The sequence below is a fragment of the Schistocerca nitens genome, chromosome 9 (genome assembly GCF_023898315.1).
Source record: "Schistocerca nitens isolate TAMUIC-IGC-003100 chromosome 9, iqSchNite1.1, whole genome shotgun sequence".
In the NCBI taxonomy this organism is placed as follows: Eukaryota; Metazoa; Arthropoda; class Insecta; order Orthoptera; family Acrididae; genus Schistocerca; species Schistocerca nitens.
The window spans coordinates 29,574,954-29,590,760 of record NC_064622.1 but is presented as its reverse complement, the minus strand read 5'-3'; the positions used below and the strand labels follow the sequence as shown (position 1 = coordinate 29,590,760).

Sequence of the window (15,807 nt, the reverse complement as noted above, 5' to 3'; positions counted from 1 at the left end):
TCACTTACGTATTACATTTTGCGTTCATCCCCACTGGAACTTGTCTTTATTCGTCCTCATTGTTCTCATAACAGTTAAGTTTTTATTCAAAACATGTTCTCCCAATGCTACACATGTAAAATAATTATCTACAATACCATTTCTAGCTATACCAGCAAGATTGCCCGCATGGATCTTCACCCATAATTGCAGGTATCATTACTTTCCTGCACTGTTCCGTAATTATTTTCATATCTAGGATATAGCAGCAAGGTTATCAGTTTATAATCTAGTCACTCACGTTCTTATGTCATGATATGTAATGAATCTTCTTAGTGCTTCAAACCGACTCACAGGTGTTGTGACTCTATATTGTGGATTGACAAATTTTCCAAGACAAAATCCCTGACTGGAACATCCCAGTGTGAGGCAAAATTTCCCAGAAGGCGAAAGTTTATTGTCTAGTTATGTCACGTCGGTTTATGTTCCTTGGTACGCAAATTTTTACTGCCTCTAAGTTTGTGCATAGAATGTTTTCATCCATCATGGCTAGAGGAATAAATAAATCACAAGCATCTTTAGGGATGAAAGTGATTATGCCCCTTGCTTGTCCTGATATTAATTTCACCAAATTGCGTGCCGATGTTTTATTTTACACTGCGGGTATTTTGGTCCCTAGCACACCATTAGAAGCAATATACAGCAATGGAAATCAATATAAAGACATCGTTCTTACGAAAGTAATATCCTATGTTTGAAACAAAATTTATCGAACTTATTGTAATGGTAGTAGATATACAGGGCTATTACAAATGATTGAAGCGATTTCATAAATCCACTGTAGCTCCATTCATGGACATATGGTCACGACACACTACAGATACGTAGAAAAACTCATAAAGTTTTGTTCGGCTGGAGCCGCACATCAGGTTTCTGCCGCCAGAGCGCTCGAGAGCGCAGTGAGACAAAATGGCGACAGGAGCCGAGAAAGCGTATGTCGTGCTTGAAATTCAATCACATCAGTCATTCATAACAGTGCAACGACACTTCAGGACGAATTTCAACAAAGAATCACCAACTGCTAACTCCATTCGGCGATGCTATGCGCAGTTTAAAGCTTCTGGATGCCCCTGTATGGGGAAATCAACGGGTCGGCCTGCAGTGAGCGAAGAAACGGTTGAACGCGTGCGGGCAAGTTTCACGCGTAGCCCGCGGAAGTCGACGAATAAAGCAAGCAGGGAGCTAAACGTACCACAACCGACGGTTTGGAAAATATTACGGAAAAGGCTAAAGCAGAAGCCTTACCGTTTACAATTGCTACAAGCCCTGACACCCGATGACAAAGTCAAACGCTTTGAATTTTCGGCGCGGTTGCAACAGCTCATGGAAGAGGATGCATTCACTGCGAAACTTGTTTTCAGTAATGAAGCAACATTTTTTCTTAATGGTGAAGTGAACAGACACAATGTGCGAATCTGGGCGGTAGAGAATCCTCACGCATTCGTGCAGCAAATTCGCAATTCACCAAAAGTTAACGTGTTTTGTGCAATCTCACGGCTTAAAGTTTACGGCCCCTTTTTCTTCTGCGAAAAAAACGTTACAGGCACGTGTATCTGGACATGCTGGAATATTGGCTCCTGCCACAACTGGAGACCGACAGCGCCGACTTCATCTTTCAACAGGATGGTGCTCCACTCCACTTCCATTATGATGTTCGGCATTTCTTAAACAGGAGATTGGAAAACCGATGGATCAGTCGTGGTGGAGATCATGATCAGCAATTCATGTCATGGCCTCCACGCTCTCCAGACATAACCCCATGCGATTTCTTTCTGTGGGGTTATGTGAAAGATTCAGTGTTTAAACCCACTCTACCAAGAAACGTGCCAGAACTGCGAGCTCGCATCAACGATGCTTTCGAACTCATTGATGGGGACATGCTGCGCCGAGTGTGGGAGGAACTTGATTATCGGCTTGATGTCTGCCGAATCACTAAAGGGGCACATATCGAACATTTGTGAATGCCTAAAAAAAACTTTTTGAGTTTTTGTATGTGTTTGCAAAGCATTGTGAAAATATCTCAAATAATAAAGTTATTGTAGAGCTGTGAAATCGCTTCAATCATTTGTAATAACCCTGTATATAAGTCATAAACAGTCATGATAGAATTGTATAGTTTCTTTCGCAACATGAGTAACAAAATAATGCGTTCGCATTTCGTCAGTGGAAACTCGTATAAAGGCACTCATCGTCCTGTTGTATTATGGCATTGTTAGTATTTTTCCCAAATTCCGTTCTTCCTAAATGCCCAAGAAATTCTCTTACATGCAAATTTTGTTACGGTTTGTAATTCTTTCAGTGAAATTGTCGTCCATTCTTCTCAAATCGCTCTTTTGTGCTCACATATGACCTCAAATTGCCTTAAGTTGTAATAAACACGCTTCGGATGAATTCCACAGAACTTTTTCACGGGGTTCAAATCCGGGCTACTTGCAGGCCGGGGCAGAACATCAATGTCTTTGCCTTTAACCCACTTTTTGGTTGTAGCATAAATATGCACAGATGCATTATCTCATTGAAAATATTACGCTTTCTTCCCCTAGCTCCTCATACTTTCCAATCACTACTGTCTCTAGCATCTCAGAGTACGTGCTGAAGTTCATTCTAGTGTTCAGTCAAATAACGTGAGATTTACCGTTAGCGCAGAAGGAGCAAAGATTATAACTCATCCACCACCAAAATTTCTGCTCATTCTTAGCTGCTGCTCTGTTCTCTGATCAAGTAAATTATGTTGAAATCCATTCAACCCATTTAAATTACACTTCTTCTCATCACTGAAGATCACTTTATCACATTCTGTGGCTCATAACACACGTTTCTCAGCAAACTCCAATCTAGCTTGTTTATGTTTGGGTTTTATAGCAGGTTTCTGCAGTCGTTTCTTGTATGCTAGGTATTTGTCACGTGACAAAATTTGTCGTACGTGTCTGCCAGTGACTGGCAACTGTAACTCAGCAGCAAGGTGAGAAAAATAACAGTTCGTAGCTTTTGTTTTGCCAAAAGTAGCAGTTTCCATGTGTCAGATAATTTTGTAGTTTGCCCATACCTTCAGTTCTACTCTTATCATGCGCGCGATGTAAAGAAATTATCAATCAATTGACTTGAATGGTTGAACTTCTTAGCGATTTGACAATTAGTGTTTTCTATTTCGTTGTACGCGCCGATATTTGCTTTTTCATCAAATGGCAACTGTCTTCCACGTGGCATTGCCACTATCGTTGTTTGTATACACAACACGCCGTCTGACTGATTGTACCTTTTTCCCATCCGTAATGAAGGCACTTACTCACATAGACACCTCACAAAGTTAACTGCTTTTTTAACGAGTTCCACCCTCTGCTGCCTAAATCGTTGATTTCTTCTTATAAACTGTACTACTGACATCAAATGCAATAAGATTTGATTGCAGTTTTCGGCACCCTGGATCCTATACTACTGCATTTACACTGTGCACAACTATACCAATTGACAATATTAAATTCCCTACAAATACTCATTCCTTTGTACTGATTTCCAATACTGTATTTGTTAGCAGTTTCAGTGCTTACTTGTCCAGAGGCATCATTATCTACATCATTATCATCGTCCCAATACTTTGTTCTTCATTCAAAAAGTTAAATGCTTCTTCCTGAGGAACAACATCATGATATTCATCCGAAGGGTACCTTATGTCTGGAAGCATATTGTCATACCCATTGAATAACAATTGATTCGAAATGTTGGCTTGAAAAACATATGCTGCTCCTTTTTTCCGATATAAATTTCAGTGTTGTATACTATGGACTGCTGTTCATGTTACTGCTTAGCGTTACAAATGACCCTTACCTTTCTCCTAATGAGTACCGAATATTAAATACAACACTTCCGTATAGCAAACTCCTACAACACATCTATACTGTTTCACACATTCGTAACCGTCTCTTCATTGTTTCACTCCCTTACACAACACGGTAGTATGTTATCTGACAAATTAATAGAGTTGCAACTTACAAGAGAACATTTTATGTAATCACTACAATCTGTATGCGCGGCAATAGAGTATTCTCCGAATTCAAACAAGATGTAACTGATTACAACCCAATCAAATTTAATGACACTACAACATAAATCACAGACTCCATCGAATCCAGGTTATGTAAATGTGTGGTATAGCGAAGGAAACGGAAGTGACACTGAAAACTAGTGACACATATCTCTAATAGTACCTTTAACGTGCTATCGAATATTGTAAGAGAGCATACCTGATGAGTGGTCAACCACAAGGAAGAAAACCAGCTGAAGACATCACTGATTTCGATTTCAAACCATACTCTGCCCTCCTCCACCCACCAAATGCCACACCAGCCTCTACAGTAACAAACAATGGGCAAAGAGTTCTAGATTAATCTAGTTTAAGACTGACATGTGGAATAATCGGGTCTACTGCCGGATTCCAGAATGAGATTTTCACTCTGCAGCGGGGTGTGCGCTGATATGAAACTTCCTGGCAGATTAAAACTGTGTGCCCGACCGAGACTCGAACTCGGGACCTTCGCAGGAGAGCTTCTGTAAAGTTTGGAAGGTAGGAGACGAGATACTGGCAGAAGTAGAGCTGTGAGACCGGGCGTGAGTCGTGCTTCGGTAGCTCAGTTGGTAGAGCACTTGCCCGCGTAAGGCAAAGGTCCCGAGTTCGAGTCTCGGTCGGGCACACAGTTTTAATCTGCCAGGAAGTTTCATATCTACTGCCGGATGTTTGTGTCGCTCTGGCACAATATTTCGGTCACGTAACTCGTTGCCTTCTTCAGGTGACACCTGAGACTGCCATGTTGGAGGATCTTGTCCAGTATTTATGCCCAGAGGGCGCTGGGTGCTCTCTTTGCCGTCCGCACCCACCTGGCGCTGCTTGTAATGTGTTGTCTCTTCCCCGGTGCTCCCTCGGGCGTCCGCGCCCGACTTGGTCTCCATCTATGGCAGCTCTCTGAGGCCTGTCCTTTGTTGGGCGCTCCATTCGCGGTCCGCGCCCGCCTGGCGCTGGTCCTGCGGTGTTGGCACTTCCCTGGTGCTCCGACGGTCGTCCTTGCTCCGCTCTCCATCATCTGCGGTCGTGGCGGCTGTCAGAGGCCCGTCCTGCATCGGGAGTTGCGTTCGCGTTCCGCGCCCGCCTGGCGCTGCTCCTGCCGTGTTACTACTTATTGAGGAGTTTGTTGGTTTATTTCGTTGAGCCCTGATAACCTCCAGAGCCGGACTCCACGCCGAGCTGAGCTGGTAACCACTGTCTCGGTTAATTAGGTTGTCTGTAACCTTGATCTCGATGGCCTCCTTTATGACACTGTCCCAAAATCTTGGCGTCTGTGTCACAATTTTGGTGATGTTATAGTCCATTGAGTGGCCGAGCACCAGACAGTGCTCCGCTATGGCAGATTTTGTTGCCTGTCCGAGTCTGGTGTGCCTCTGGTGTTCTTTGCACCTGACGTCCACCGTCCTGGTTGTCTGGCCAATGTATGACTTTCCACACTGGCACGGGATGTTGTAAATGCCTGGTTTACGTAGCCCCAGGTCGTCCTTCACACTCCCTAGCATGGTCCCAATTTTGGAGATGGACAGAAGATACTCTTTATGTCATATTTTAAAAGAATTCTGCTGATCTTTGCTGAAATAGGTCCAGCATATGGCAGGTATGCCACCTTCTTCACCTCCTCTTGTGTACCCTGTGGTTGACTGGTAGTACAAAGTGCCCTTTGGATGTCTGTGGAGGAGTATCCATTTCTGCTGAACACCAGCTGTAGATGTTCTATCTCTGTGGCCAGACTTTCCATATCTGACAGAGCTCGATCCCTGTGAACTAATGTTTTGAAGACTCCATTCTTCTGTGCCGGGTGGTGGCAGCTACTGGCTTGAAGGTATAAGTCAGTTTGGGTAGGCTTACGATACACACTGTGCCCCAAGGTGCCATCCGCCTTCGTCTTGACCAGGACATCCAGGAATGGGAGTTGTCCATCCTTCTCTAGCTCCATAGTAAATTTTATACTTGGGTGGCGTGAATTTAGATGTTCCAAAAAGTCATCTAGCTTCTCCCTACCATGGGGCCAAATGACAAAAATGTCATCAACATACCTAGGGAAGCACTTGGGTTGGTAAGTGGCTGATGCAAGTGCCTCCTCTTCGTACCTTTCCATGAAAAGGTTGGCTACCACTGGTGATAAAGGGCTGCCCATTGCCACTCCTTCCGTTTGCTCATAAAATTGACCCCCATAAAGAAAATATGTTGAGGTCAGTACATGCTTGAACAGGTCGAGCAGGGCACCATCGAACTTCTCTCCAATGATATCGAGTGAATCGGTGAGTGGCACTCGTGTGAAGAGCGACACCACTTCGAAACTGACCATGATGTCAGATTCCACGATGTGTAGCTCCCTTAGCCGTTGTAGGAAGTCCTCCGAGTTCCGAATGTGGTGTGCACATTTGCCCACATATGGTGCCAATATCTTTTTCAGGTATTGTGCAGTGAGGTATGTCGCTGCGCCGATGTTACTGACAATAGGTCGAAGAGGGACCCCCCTCCTTATGGACCTTGGGGAGTCCATAGGGTCTGGGTGGTACAGGTGCCTTGGGGATAAAGCTTCTTGGTGACCTGTTGCGGACGGCAAAGAGAGCACCCAGCGCCCTCTGGGCATAAATACTGGACAAGATCCTCCAACATGGCAGTCTCAGGTAGCACCTGAAGAAGGCAACGAGTTACGTGGCCGAAGTATTGTGCTAGAGCGACACAAACATCTGGCAGTATACCCGATTATTCCACATGTCAAGATCTCGCCGGGAAAGCTTGAATTGTTTAAGACTGTTTCTTTTTAAGTAACATTTCTCTTTATGTATGTATGTATAAACTCCTGAAGATAAACAGAACATGTTCGGAACGCGTTGTGTTATGTTAGATTAAACATAGAATAAAAAACTGACTGGTAGCAGAAATTAGCAATCAATAAATATCCCAGGCAGTCACGTTTCACAAACATAGCCATTATGGTCGAAAACAATATGAAATTACTTGTCAGTAGCAGTCAACACTTCGTGTGAGTAAAGAGCTAGTTTTGTTTCACAATAACGATGATTTCTAAATCCATGTTGAATGACTATCAATAGATCATTCTATTCGAGGTAATTCATGATGTTCGATCATAATGTATGTTCCAAATTCCTGCTGCATATCGACGTTAATGATATGGGAATGTAATTTAGTGGATTACTCCTACTATCTTTCTTGAATACTGGTATGACTAGTGCAACTTTCCACTCTTGGGGTATAGGTCTTTCATGTAGCGAGCGGATGTATATTATTAGGTAAGAAGCTATAGCATCAGCATACTCTGAAAGGAACCTAATTCGTATACAGTCTGGATTGGAAGACTTGCTTTTATTAAGTGATGTAAGTTGCTTCACTCCTCCGAGGATATGTGCTTCTAAGCTACTAATGTCGGTAGCTGTTCTTGATTCAAATTCTGGAGTAGTTGCTTCCTCTTATTTGATGAAGGATTTTCAGAAAGCTGTTGTTAGTAGTTCTGCTTTGGCAGCAATGTCGTAATAGTATCTGCATTTCTATCGAGCGGAAGAAGTACAGATTGTGACTAGCCGCTAGCATACTTTACATACGACCAAAATCTCTTTCGATTTTCTCACCAGGTTTCGTGACAAATTTTCGTTTGGGAACTATTATAAGCATCTCACATTGAAGTCCACACTAAATTTCTATCTTTTGTAAAAGATCGCCAGTCTTGGAGATTTTGCGTTGTATGGATTTGGCATGCTTTTTCCTTTGTTTCTGAAACAGTATTCTGACCAGTTTTGTGTACCAAGTGGGTTCAGGTCCATCGTTAGTCCATTTATTTGGTATAAATCTCTCAGTTGCTATGGATACTCTTTCTTTGAATTCGGGCCACATCTGGTCTAGTCATACCTTGGTAGTTTGGAAGACGTGAAGGGAATTCGTATCTGTTTTATTGAATAGCTAAATTTTACTTTTATTTTTGGAGGATTCGGTGATACTGTAATCAATCTTGCTACGACAACCCTGTGTTCACTAATCCCTGTGTGCGTTCTCATGCTCGTTATTGTGCTGGCGTAATCTGTCTCCGGTACACCAGGTGGCAAAGAGGTTGCGAGAAGATCGATGTTAGGCACCGGAGCAAGCGAGCCTATCGGGAGAAAGGCCAACGACAGACTGGCAAGTAACACGCTGTCGACGTCCTCTCGACCGCCAGTATTTAGATCGGCGACGCGAACCAGAGAGCCCAGTTAGTCAGTCACACAGCGAGTCAACCAGTCGAGTCACCAGTCGCAGCCCAGTTAAGCGTCGCAGTCGCAGCTAGATCAGCCTCTCGCTCAGAGGCAGTCAGTACCTAGGCTAACGTGTACTATTACGGAAGAACTTGTACCGTGACACCTGGACTAGTAAAGTAACTTCTTGTTCTTATGAATAATGAACTCTGTTGTTACATGCGTGCAGTTTGTGTTATAGAGGAGGATGCCGGCCAGCAAACAACATCCTCTGCATGCTTCCCATGGTATAAGCCTTTAGTAACAACGATACGACAGAAAAGTTATTATCTAAGGATTATTTGTTGCTAACAGATCAAATGCGTTTTCACAACCGTTTACTATTCGCGTGGGCTCATGAACTAACTCCTCGAAATATTTTTCAGCGAATCCGTTTAGCACAATTTTTGATAACGGTTTACGCGTACCTCCGAGAATGTCTTTTCGTCAACATATCGAGGGTAAATTAGAGGCACCACCAACTATAACTGTATGAGTCGGGTACGTGTTTGAAATTAAACTCCAGCTTTCTTTGATCCTTTCAGTAGTTGTATTATCTGAGTCCAGAAGTCCGTACAAGATCCCAATTACTGTTTCTCCCGTTCATAAGAACCCTCGTTTCAAATACACTCCAAACAGAAAATTTCATCTCCATAAAAATAACCTATCAATGCTCACTGGTCACTAGTTTCTATCCTACATGTCCGTCAATGCTCAGCCTGCTTCCCTTTCGACATGCAAAGGCAATCACAACTCCCGCTTTCCAGCCCAGAGCGTCCACTGCCTGCATGTTGTACACAACTCCTTATTTTCGTCGCTGCACAGTGGACTTACACTATGTGATGAAAGGTATCCCGACACCTGGCTGAAAATTACTTAAAAGTTCGTGGCGACCTCCATCAGTAACGCTGGAATTCAATATGGTGTTGGCCCACCCTTAGCTTTGATGACAGCTTCCACTCTCGCAGACATACGTTCAATCAGGTTTTGCAATGTTTCTTAGGAAATGGCAGCCCTTTCTTTACGGAGTGCTGCACTGAGGAGAGGTATCGATGTCGGTTGGTGGGGCGTTCCAAAATATCCCAAAGGTATTCTATACGATTCAGGTCAGGACTCTGTGCAAGCCATCCATTACAGGGATGTTATTGTCGTGTAACCACTCCGCCACACGCCGTGAATTGTGAACAAGTGCTCGATCGTGCTGAAAGATGCAGTCGCCATCTCCGAATTGCTCTTCAACAGTGGGAAGCAAGAAGGTGCTTAAAAAATCGATGTAAGCCTGTGCTATGATAATGTACCGCAAAACAACAAGGGGTGCAAGCCCCCTCCATGAAAAACACGACCACACCATAACACAATGGCCTCCAAATTTTGCTGTTGCCACTACAACGCTGGCAGATGACGTAACCGGACATTCGCCATACTCACACCCTGCCATCGGATCGCCACATTGTGTACCGTGATTCGCCAATCCACACAACGTTTTTGCACTGTTCAATCGTCCAATGTTTACGCTCCTTACACCAAACGAGGCGTCATTTCGCGTTTACCGGCGTGATGTGTGGCTTATGAACAGCCGCTCAACCATAAAATCCTAATTTTCTCATCTCCCGCCTAACTGTCATAGTACTTTTGGTGGATCCTCACACAGTTTTGAATTCCTGTGTGATGGTCTGCATAGATGGCTTCCTAATACACATTACGACACTCTTGAACTGTCGGTGGTCTCTTATCAGTCAACAGACGAGGTCGGCCTGTACGCTTTTGTGCTGTACGTGTCCCTTCACGTTTCCACTTCACTTTCACATCGGAAACAATGGACCTAGGGATATTCAGGAGTGTGGAAATATCGCGTACCGTTGCATGACACAAGTGACACACAATCACCCGACCACGTTCGAAGTCCGCGAGTTCCTTGGAGCACCCCATTCTGCTCTCTGACGACGTCAAATGACTATTGAGGTCGCTGATATGGAGTACCTGGCGGCACAATGTATCTAATATGAAAAACGTATGTTTTTGGTCATGTCCGGATACTTTTTATCACATAGTGTATTATACCAGTAGACATTACGCTCCACATGGAGCTCCCTCAATAAGCACAATCCACCAATGGCAGGGCATGTGCCGTCTTTTTCCACCACTAGCGTATTTTTTAATAACCGGTGCCACCCCTCCAACAGATAGCCTTTTACCACCAATTCTGTCGCTATTGCAGCACCGAAAACGCGAACTCCAGTCAGTACACGCCTTGACGTCACAGTCATATCGGCAATTAAGACAGACTCACTATTCACCCAGAAATAATTGACTGAGAGACAAAAGGACCCGCACAACATCCAGAAGTTCGTGGAAAGGCTGTGAGCCGGACGTCAAGCTGCGCTGGCCCATTACGGCGACCATAGCAAACTGTTTTCTTTCACAAGCCGATACGATATTGCAAGGAGCGCCCACGCAAAAAGTATTGTCATGGTGACCTGCGGCAGCTGAGGCTCTCTTCCGCTATGCAGGGATCAATTGCAAGCGTCCCGTGTCTACGGAATCCGACAAAGGAGCCATAGAACTGAGGTCCTAGCCTTTGCGCACATATGTCTCATATACCAACAAATATGTATCCCAGCAACAAACAGGAGGAAATCCTGCTGCTACGGCCTGTCCACCACCGTTCCTTCCGCAGGGGGAACCGGTGACCATCACCCCAGTGTACCTGAGCTCAGTCGTTCACTTTCTCTGATTTTCCAGCAATGAAGTGGCTGCTCTGCGTATACAAGTGGCATCAGTCATACGCAACACTAGCTTTAGCTGTCCGTGATGAGAGTTGAATTCTCTAATGATTCAGTCACCACATCGTAATTTCCACATCGAGGAAGTCCTTTGGAACTCTAGCTTTTGAGAAGAAGTAGAAATTAATGATTTCATAAGTATGCGCAGTCCGGGGTTTTTAAGAGTCAATTTTTTATATAATTTCCTTCCGCCTGTGGTGAGTGGTTACTGACGATGACAAATTTTGTCTTGTATGGAATCGAATGAACTGCGTCCTTTGTAGTTTAAATTATAGCCCATTTATAGAACACTTTCTATATTAATTTTTAATTTTTATTGCACAGGTCCTACAGTTGTTGCAATTGTACATAGAGCACTATTTCTGTTTTGTAAAAGCAAAATGGATAGTGTATATAGCAAGGACAACATTGCTCACGTATCTGAACCCCTTGGAGTGCGAGTATTAACTTTTGTCCTCATACAGAAAAAGATTCATCATGAGCCGTCTAACTGGTACATGATTCTGATATCGAATGAAACGTAGTTCAAGAATTATGTCTATGATAATAAGCTAAACGATGAGGGCTACATAACAACATACTATCAAAGATTTTAAGTCATCAGTATAACGTAATTCTTACACATTCTACAGTATGTGCAAGACACAGCAGCAAGGGGTTAAGTGTATGGATGGGACTCGGTTTGCAGGCAAGAGAGCAGCTAAGATCCCCCTCCCCCCCCCTCACTCTCCACCCCTGCCCCAGGTGCAAGAGCATTTAAGTGGTGAGCGCCTTCTCAGGAGTGGGGGGGGGCAGGGGGAGGGGGGGACTTAGTAACGGAATTATTAGTTCTTTCTAGCCAGAGAGCTAGAGAGCAGATCCGTAATATAACGGGTGAAAAGGATAAAAACGTATTTCATTCCCCAGGATATCCACTTGGGATCTGAGGAAGACAACTGAGCAGGTGGTAAGATCAGGGAGAGCTCCAGCAATAGCTATCATCACATGGTGACGTAATTAACATCGATAAATGGACTCGAGACTGCTCATTGAGTGTCTGACAATGAATACGAGGTCCAGTGACATCTGAATAATTAAACTTAGGATTCTGTTAAAGGCTATGAGCTTCACCACAAAAATACTAGATGTTTCCGGCAACGAACGTTGTTCTTCATCTGTGGGAGATATAATAGCATCACCTCCTTGCCAAGGTTTTAGAGATGTCAGTGTAAAAGACGGTCGCACGGCGATAATCTTGAAGAAGTGAAACGGACGCCGAAGGGTCGTGGGGATGATTGACACTTTAGATCCTTTAAATAAATCTGTCGTTATTGTTCGTCTCTGTACTAACCAAGAAGGAATATATGGGAGTACATGGCAGGTGGGTAGGTGGATGTCCAGGCAGAAGGTGTTGAAGCGCTTTCCGAATGGGAAACCCACCAGAGTGCGAGCATCAGGGAAACAAAAACTCCTGTATGAAAAAAAATTATAATGCAGATGATTTGGACATTCGTTGCATGGCTTCCTCGTAAATGACAACATATGAACACGAAGGTTAGGATCCCCACTTCGGCGACTGTCCTGTCTACGGGACTAGGCCACAGTTTCATACTACGTGACAAGTACAGGTCCAATAATTTCAAAGCTGAAGTGTCACTGAGTCATTAGCCTGGCAACAACAGTCTATTCTGACGAGACCAGTACTGTACCACGGTCTGCACTTGAAAAAAGGCAAATGTGTACCAGTTTTACGACTCATTCGTGATTCTACCCCTCTGATCCTCTGCTGGATCCATAATGATTGGTTCATGTTGTAAAGCTTCGGCATGGAGGGGTGACTGTTGGTTTTCTAACAAATGTATGATTATAGAATGAAGGCTTTCACGGCAGGTGTTGTCATCACTTAACACTTCCGGGGTGAGATACCGTGGACCATACATAAAACTCTCCCCTGACGTTTCGCCGTCGACTGCGGAAGGCATCCTCTGAGGATAAGCGGCGAACTGCAACGAGAACGTGAGTGAGCGCCGTATATATAAGCCATCCAGAGGGCGCCACTATCAATCACGTGACGTCGGCTGTGCTATAATCTCTGATATTGCCAACTTTCTCATTTGAAATTAATCAATTATCACGCTGTTACTGCAATATTGACATCCATATCTTATCCAGCTTAATTCCTTCATCTTTTCAATTAAAATTATTGCAATGTTAGGCAATCTCAATAGCCTCTCTGTACATTTTATAGACACCTGGTGTAGCTAGAGGATGTCGTTTAACTTTTGCTGATCTTAAACATTCTTTTATTTTCGTGGTGGGTCTGAAAACAGTTTCCACATCGTACTTGCTTGAAATTTTTCCAATGCGATCAGTGACCTCACTGATAAATGGTAAGAACACTTCCTGCAGAAAGATTCTAACCACCACCCAAGACGTAAAAGAAGGGTGATTAAAACATTAATAGACAGGGCGCACAAAATATGTGAACCAGCTCACTTACATGATGAGATTGAACACCTTAGAGCGACTTTCAAGAAGAATGGGAATTCCATCAGAGAGATAGATCGTGCACTGCGCCATAGACTGACAACCAGGACGGACGAAGATCGACACCAACCCAAGGGAAAAGTGTTCTTACCATTTATCAGTAAGGTCACTGATCGCAGTATCAGAGGATATAGCACAGCCGACGTCAAGTGACTGACAGCGGCGCTCTCTGGACGGCTCATATATACGGCGCTCACTCGCGCTCCCGTTGCAGTTCGCCGCTTGTCCTCGGAGGATGCCTTCCGCAGTCGAAGGCGAAACGTCAGGGGAGACTTTTATGTATGGACCACGGCATCTCCGCCCGGAAGTGTTAAGTGATGAAATGTGTGACTGGCCATTTCTTTGCAGATTTATTGTCACTGGTTGTCGAGAGCTGTGCAGACTGTCCAAGCCTACAAAGAATTTAGACAACGATAGTGAACAGAGAGGACACTTGCATATGTGTATGTTTACTTGCCACGTCCATTTCGAATATGACTTCGTAGTCAGAGAGGACACAGTATACAAGATCTCGATAGAGAATTGAGGACAGACTTCCATGTGGTCGTTGGGATAATGTACACGACACATCATCATGATTCTCGGTAGAGGGAAGTCTTTACTTCTGTTCTCGAAGGAGGATACTTGACTTAAAGATTTCAGCTGATGTGTAGCAGTTGTGGAAGACCAATGCGACCACTTCACTACACGCATCCGAAAGCTAGTACGATGAGAGTTTACAGTATTGGCGAGCTGGGTGCACGAATGTACTTGCATTTATAGACATGCTGTTAGGGCTAGGCATACTTCAGAATTCAAATCGTTCTGCAGGCTCATCAAGCATCGACCATAAATGTTAGTTGCAAGTGTAGTTATCCCTTTCTTTTGGCAGCCACTAGCAACCAGTGAGTGATCACCGCAGATCTGAGTGTCGATAAATCATGCATAGATTTCAGCTTTAGCCCATCCACCTGAATTATCCAATCTTTGTCCAGGTATCCTTGTGTGACATTCATATCTATTTTTGTTAAGAGTTAATAGTTTTCCCATTCTCTGCAATGCTTGTGGTCAACCTCGTCAGTAATAATTTGTTATTCATGCACGTCAGCAGAGAATATTGTAATAACCCAGAAGACGTTTTGCCGACTGGTTCATTTGGTGGTTGGTGGAACACCCTGTTCGTTATCTTGTGTGAGTTACACCACTCAGGTTGCGAGGGTCACCTCTGCCTCATGAATTATCCGTTCCAAGATATCTTTCTCATTAAGTGCTGGTGAGTCCATGGGAAGAGATCTACATCTACATCTACATTTATACTCCGCAAGCCACCCAACGGTGTGTGGCGGAGGGCACTTTACGTGCCACTGTCATTACCTCCCTTTCCTGTTCCAGTCGCGTATGGTTCGCGGGAAGAACGACTGTCTGAAAGCCTCCGTGCGCGCTCTAATCTCTCTAATTTTACATTCGTGATCTCCTCGGGAGGTATAAGTAGGGGGAAGCAATATACTCGATACCTCATCCAGAAACGCACCCTCTCGAAACCTGGCGAGCAAGCTACACCGCGATGCAGAGCGCCTCTCTTCCAGAGTCTGCCACTTGAGTTTGCCAAACATCTCCGTAACGCTATCACGGTTACCAAACAACCCTGTGACGAAACGCGCCGCTCTTCTTTGGATCTCCTCAATCTCCTCCGTCAACACGATCTGGTATGGATCCCACACTGATGAGCAATACTCAAGTATAGGTCGAACGAGTGTTTTGTAAGCCACCTCCTTTGTTGATGGACTACATTTTCTAAGCACTCTCCCAATGAATCTCAACCTGGTACTCGCCTTACCAACAGTTAATTTTATATGATCATTCCACTTCAAATCGTTCGGCACGCACACTCCCAGGTATTTTACAGAAGTAACTGCTACCAGTGTTTGTTCCGCTATCATATAATCATACAATAAAGGATCCTTCTTTCTATGTATTCGCAATACATTACATTTGTCTATGTTAAGGGACAGTTGCCACTCCCTGCACCAAGTGCCTACCCGCTGCAGATCTTCCTGCATTTCGCTACAATTTTCTAATGCTGCAACTTCTCTGTATACTACAGCATCATCCGCGAAAAGCCGCATGGAACTTCCGACACTATCTACTAGGTCATTTATATATATTGAGAAAAGCAATGGTCCCATAACAC

General features: G+C 44.1%; 1 non-coding gene across 1 annotated transcript; it reads left to right on the top strand.

Annotated features, from left to right (window-relative positions):
• Positions 1-4,652: 4,652 nt before the first annotated feature.
• Positions 4,653-4,727, top strand: Trnat-cgu (transfer RNA threonine (anticodon CGU)). The gene has a single exon. It is a non-coding gene; the product is annotated as a tRNA-Thr (tRNA).
• Positions 4,728-15,807: the final 11,080 nt, after the last annotated feature.